We start from the raw sequence: 6,655 nt of genomic DNA on the forward strand, positions 1-6,655 counted from the left end.
ATTAACGACTAAACAAAGGGTTACCGTATACCAATACGCATGAAAACGGTTGGTTTGGAGCATGCAATGTTTTATGGCCTTATTAAATTTGCGTCGTAATATACGAAAACAAGAAAACATCGGTCTAACAGCCCGACTTGGCAGCGCCCACATGTCTTAGGTAAAAGTCTACAGAGTCGGTGGTTGTTTTGAACCACATGCATGTATCGTTAGCTCTGAGTGTCGACGTTAGGACAGTCTGCACATCTGTGATTATTTGACGCGTTAGGAAAGACGTCATGCAAGTGTTGTGTGTGCTGTGTTCGAGGAACATTCTATTAGGTTGGAATACTCGAGGCAGCAATAAATAGCAACGTCCCTAGTTCGGAGGCTAACGCACCCACTAAGATGGATGTAAAGAATCATGCATCTGCTCCTGTTCTGTCTGATCTGCTTGCTGCAAGAGATGACTACTTCTTGAGTAGCCATGGTCTGAGACGCAAGCTGACATAGAGCTAGCTCCAATTGCTTATCTCGTTCATGTTGTGATGAATAATAGAATACCTAGATGTGCATCTAAAACAAACCGTATTACAGCACGTAGTCATCGAGCACAAAATTCCGCTTCAGTACACGTGCCGCGTGTAATACCATGCATGGCTATTTGGGCTCGGTCAGTCGAATTGTAATGGTGTGCGAATACTTAATTTTCGAACCGAATCCAATTCATAACCTATGAAATCGAGTACCATTACGACTCGAGTACTGTTCGAATAGTGAGGCAGCCATTTTCACTAGAGCCCAGTAATTCCGCAAATTTTTCTTTGAAACGAATATTTCGCTGACACGATAGCGCTATGGTGGTGGGGGGGGGGGGGGAGGGGGGGGTTTGGGATGGCGGAAGGAAGAACTAGGCCCGTAGCCAGGAATTTTCTTTCGAAAGGGAGGGGGGGGGTGTACTTTTTGAATCCTTGGGGAAAACATCTATGTTTATTATTTGGTTTCGGTAAAACACCCCCTCCACCGAAATTTCAGGGGGGGGGGGGGGGCTACCTTCGCTTTCCAGCTAAGGGCTTGGGAAGTTAGGATGACTGCCAGTCAGGCGTGCTGGTAAATGCTCATGATGAAACAAGCGCAAAAAATACACACACTCAGAGAGGACACAGACAAGCGCTTACTAGCAACTGAAAATTTTAGTTCAAAGCGAACACTAGTAAATACATCACACGCATGTACGTTATTACCAACTTCTCACGTCATCATCAACAACGTGATATAACAAAATATGCACTCCCATAATCGATAGCACACAACCGGAAACAAACACGTGTCAAGAACTAAGAAAAGAAAACGTAAGACAGAAAAAAAAACAGAAAAAAAACAATTGTACTAACAGATGTGGAATTTGCTTTTTTGGACGTCGCATAACCCAGTGCTTTTTTCTGTTATACGTTTTTTTTTTCAGGTTTTTTTCTGTCTTACGTTCTTTTTTCTTAGTTCCTGACACGTGTTTATTTCCGGTTGTGTGCCATCGATTATGGGAGTGCATATCTTGTTATATCACGTTGTTGATGATGACAGGGGAAGTTGGGAATGACGTACATGCGTGTGATGCATTTATTAGTGTTCGCTTCGAAATAAAATTTTCAGTTGCTAGTGAGCGCTTGTCTCTGTTCTCTCTGAGTGTGTGTATTTTTAGCGCTTATTTCATCAGGGAAGAACATGTCACATAGTTGATAGAGAAAATTACACTTTTGACGGCAGAGGCGTTTTAGGATTGGTCCCCCGTATAGTGTACCAAAAAACTCGGGCGACTGCGCCAGAGGAAACGGGCAAGCTCCACTACCGGGTACAGCAAGTGCGAGGGAAAGCGCAGATATGCAGCAAGTGCGAGGGAAAGCGAAAATATGAGAGAGAGAGAGAGAGAGAGAGAGAGAGAGAGAGAGAGAGAGAGAGAGAGAGAGAGAGAGAGAGAGAGAGAGAGAGAGAGAGAGAGAGAGCGGAACATCGCTCCCGCCGCACGCATTTCTCCCCGCACTGGCCATCCACTTCAAGTCTTCCGACCCCGATCTGGCACCTCAACATTTTCTGCATCATTTCTCTGCCGCGCCGCCAAAGAATGGAATGACCTTCCCCACGATGTTGTTTCAATCACCTGTCCATCACGTTTTATTCAAAGTGTGTCAATGCATCTGCAATGTTAACCTGTGGCTTTTGTATCTTTGTTGTACAACCCACCCCTTATGTAACACCCCCCTGTGGGGTCTTTAAGGAAATAAAGTGAAGTGAAGTGAAGTATAATGCAGGATACTGTTGGGGCACAGGCCTGGGGAGGTTCACGCCTCAGGAGTAAAGCGAGGAAGCCAAAAAAAACAACTAAACAACCCTTCTCGTAACTTAAGCCGATGAATAAAAAGATGGCGATCATAAACCTAAAGCAGCGTAATGAGAAATGCAGTGTGGGCAGCTTTGGTGAGCTCAAGTTTTATTCTTCAGCAGTGTGGGAAACAACGCTAGAATATAGGAACTTAAAGCTGAAAGAAGTGTACAGTGCAAGCAGCGCCGCCTTTCAAGAAATAACCATCAAGCGTTACCTTAGTGCGTTTTGGCGTGGTCATCGTGTTTCATAGAAGGGCGCCGATTGACACACAACACGAACTATACGCGTAGGGAGCGTATTTCAAGCAGGTGACTTCGCATTGCTATAAAATCAACGAGAACAGCAAAGTTCGGGCAGTGACAGTGAATTCGAGAAACGAGTACTTTATGGTGCATTCAGACGACGGACCGAATCCGGATTTGTCGTGGACGCGGACAGCTAATCCGCGGATGGTCCGCCTGCAGGCGCATCCACACGACGGACGGTGTCCTAACATCCACCCGCAACGCAACAAAGAGCGACGGGTCGCAAGAGCGAGAGCGCTGGCAGAGACTCACGCCAGTGACTCGACGGCGGTGTACGTAGACGCCGCCAAGCATCAATACCGACCGCACACCTACGTAGCGGTGGTTGTCCGAGCCACGGACGGCAAACTGCTTAACGCCTGCAGCGTCCGAGCAACGTCTGCGGAGCAAGCGGAGGAAGCCGCCATCGCCCTGGCGCTAAACGGCACTCCCCAAGTCACCACCATCCTGAGCGACTCCCGCACGGCCATCGCCAATTTCGGCCGCGGGAGCATTGGGACCCCGGCAGCAAGGCTGCTGCCGAGAAGCAAGTCGACCACGACACATCTACGGTGGTTCCCAGCCCACGTCGGAGCCATCCCGGGCGGAGCAGCCAACCGCAACGAAAGGGCGGACGCCGTCGCACGCGAGCTCGCGCACCGTGCGGCGCCCCCCCGCCCCTCGGACGCGGAAGAAGCCGTGCCCCCGGACTCGGACCCACTACTAGACTACGGCAGCATCCTTCAGTGGTACCGAGAGGGCCGCCGAACGCTTCCCGGGCCTCACCCGAGGCTGGGGCGGCGCGAGGGGGTCCTCCTGAGACAACTACAGACCGGCACGGTGCTCACGCCCGCCCTGGCCCGACACGTGTGCCCCGGACTCTACGAAAGTGCGAAGTGCAGTATCTGTGCGCGAGAACTGGCAACGCTGACACATGTGCTGTGGGGGTGTGACGCGTGTGCGGGGGGAGTGATCACCGACGTACTACCACCGGACATTGTGAACCACATAGCCTCGCCCGATCACGAGGCGCAGCTTAACGCCATCCAGCGGCTTGACGCGGCCCTGGCTCAGCAAAAGCGAACGGAGCAAACTCCTAGTAGCTCGCGCTGGGCCTGCCGTCGTTGAGGTCTAAATAGACAGGAGGGTGCGGAACCCTCCCCACGCAGGATAGCCCAATAAAGTCTATTTCTCTCTCTCTCTCTCTAGAGGAAAACAGCTGGATTACCCTCGACAGCAGATTCGGCGCTCACCTGCACCCGCTGGCAGCAGACCGGTTTGAGAGTATTCAACATGAATGCCTGCAAGAAGCGAAGCTTGGCTGCGATGTCTGTCGTGTTGTGACAAATGAACGAGCAGTGTTATTCTTTCAGGAGAAAAGGGAGTTGCTAGCAGGATATTCTTTCAACTATAATATTCCCCACTTGTAGAACTTCTAAACGTGTCTCCCGCCTTTTATTTTTAGAAGCGGCACGTCGCCGGTTGCAGAAGTTGGAATATTTCACCACCATGACGGCTAAGATTAATCTCGCGTGTTGAGCGACGGCGGTGATATTTCCCGAACCACCAAAAGTGCTTTCTGCATATTTAATCACCTGAGAACAAAGTCTCCGGAAACTAAGTAAACAATGCTCAAGCGTAGATGATGCCGACCAGTCATGCAGCTGTCCGCGAGCCATGGAGGACATGCCGCGAGCAGACGAAAAGTGTACTGGTTGCCAGAAACCCCGAGCTAATCCGCTGAAGTACCGGCTCTCCCCCGCCAGAATCCCGATGTGAGAAACAGGTTGGGTTCATCCGTCCGCGAGCCGCGCGGACGAGTCGCGGACGAGGGGAATCGCGGATGTGAGGTCACGTGACGCGCTGTCCGTCCCGCCACATCGGGATTCGATCCGTCGTCTGAATGCACCATAAGTAGTCCCTGGTGTGGTCACGTGGTCCTTGTGGCCCAGAGAATGATGGCTGGTCCTCAACTGTTATCTTTTCGACTGGAGGCTTCACAGGCTTAATATAGTTGAAGGCAGCAACGAGGCTCATGCTGGTGGCCGTAGTCGAGCGAAATGCAAGCGGTGTTAGCGAAAGCAGTCTTTTCTTTGTCGCGACGATACATGTCGGCTGGTAAAGTTCCGCCTTGAACACTAGCGCTCGTTTCTCCCCTGGCGCGAAGATCCGCGAGTGTATATTTCCTCCGCTTCCCGTCAGGTGTCGGCAAGGTCGCACTTGTCTAGTACCTTACTCTGCGCGCGAAGTGTCTCGCGTTTGTGATTTCATACCACGTCTTGCGTTGTGATCCCATACCACGAACGTGAATGAACGCAAAGGAGTTGGTGTCAGCAGTAAAATTCCAGCGACTCGCATCAGAATGCCCGAAACGGAAAACCGCCGGACATGAATGGTGCACAGCACAACGTAAGTAAACTCGTGTCGCGTGCACCAGCAGCTTTCGTCGGTGTTCATGCGTTCTGAGAAATTGATTATGATGCACTGTGCTCTGAACGAAATCGGAGTTCATTCCTCCTTAACCAGTGAACCGATCACTCGAGATTTTGTGTGGTACGAGGCTGCATCCTGTTCGCGCCGGCGTAAGTGCTGCAAACATTAATGCACGTACTAGTTAGAACAGTGCAAGCCATACCCATGATACGTGGTGAAATATTTAGTACAGTTCTGAATCTGATGACGTAAAGGGAAATGATGGCTGCACGCTCGCAAACAACGGAAGACGCCTTGCAGCAACACTATTGTTTTAGGAAGCAGAGCGACGAAAGCTATGGGGAAAAAAACGAGGACATTCCTCGTTTTTGCGCGTATTCAAGTTTTCTAGCGCATATACCCAACGAACAAGGTATTTCTATGCGAGCAGGTATAGCCTGCCAGGTCTAGTCTGCCAGACCAAGTGAACATTTCTCAACAATGATGACCTTGCCCTCGCAGATCGCACGATAAAGCCTCTACGATTGGACTTCATTGCTATCAAAAGCTACCGTGTAACTGTATTATGTCAACCGAGGTTGCGATAAAGTCTGCCCGAAAAATAACGCGTGCGAAATCGTGTTGTCAACGTGCAGCATAACGTACCAAAAAAATGCTTAATGCGTATCGGAAGCATGTTTGGATACGCGCAATAAAGTAAAAATATCGACTAAAAGCTATCACTGCTTCAGGGCTGCTTGACATTTAGAGCTTTATATAAAGATCATTCTCATAGGCATACGGTCATTAACATCGACAGCAAGAAATCCGCTCAGCAAAGCAAGCAAAAATGAAATGTCATAGGACTCCGCCATCTACGCTTAGCAGAGATTAACGATTCGTTTGTTATACCAACACGCCCAATCATACTTTCTCTTAATCCATTCAATGATGCGACAAGAGGCCGCTGCTCCAAACGGCCACTGTACCTGCCGTTTACTGCATTTCACTGCGATTATTTTACCTTTACTGACTCTCTTCACAAGCATGCGCATGGGGGGGGGGGGGGGGGGGGGGGGGGGGTCCATCACTTTTATATTGCCATAGACAACTTCTCAAACTACCACCAATATATAGTCACGTCGCAAAGGAAAGCTGACGCCTGTCCCCCCCCCCCCCCCCCCCCCAGCCGGGCCGGTGTGCTCCCCCCCCCCAAAAAAAAAAAGTTTAAAAAATATGGATACACTTCTGTGTCCAAGGATCGGACACCACGAGAAAAGCTCCCCAGCGCTCTCGTCGGGACGAGAGCAGAGAGAGAATACGATAGCGTGCGACAAATTTTTGTAACTCCGCTCGTAATGGACGGATTCTTGACATATTCGCGGCGTTGAATTCGTGAGGTAATAAGCTCTTTTAGTGAATTGATTTCGCGGTTACTTGAAAAAGTGTTTCAGGGCCCTTTAAAAGAAGACTGCTCGGAGAAGTGGGGAGGAGAGGAGGAGGGTAGTGCAGGAGATGAGAAGAATAAATGAAACGCAATAGGAATTTCGAGCGGGGCTCGCACCCCGGCACCTGTGATGCAGCGTGCTATGGGACCTCC

The sequence above is a fragment of the Rhipicephalus microplus genome, chromosome X (genome assembly GCF_043290135.1).
Source record: "Rhipicephalus microplus isolate Deutch F79 chromosome X, USDA_Rmic, whole genome shotgun sequence".
In the NCBI taxonomy this organism is placed as follows: Eukaryota; Metazoa; Arthropoda; class Arachnida; order Ixodida; family Ixodidae; genus Rhipicephalus; species Rhipicephalus microplus.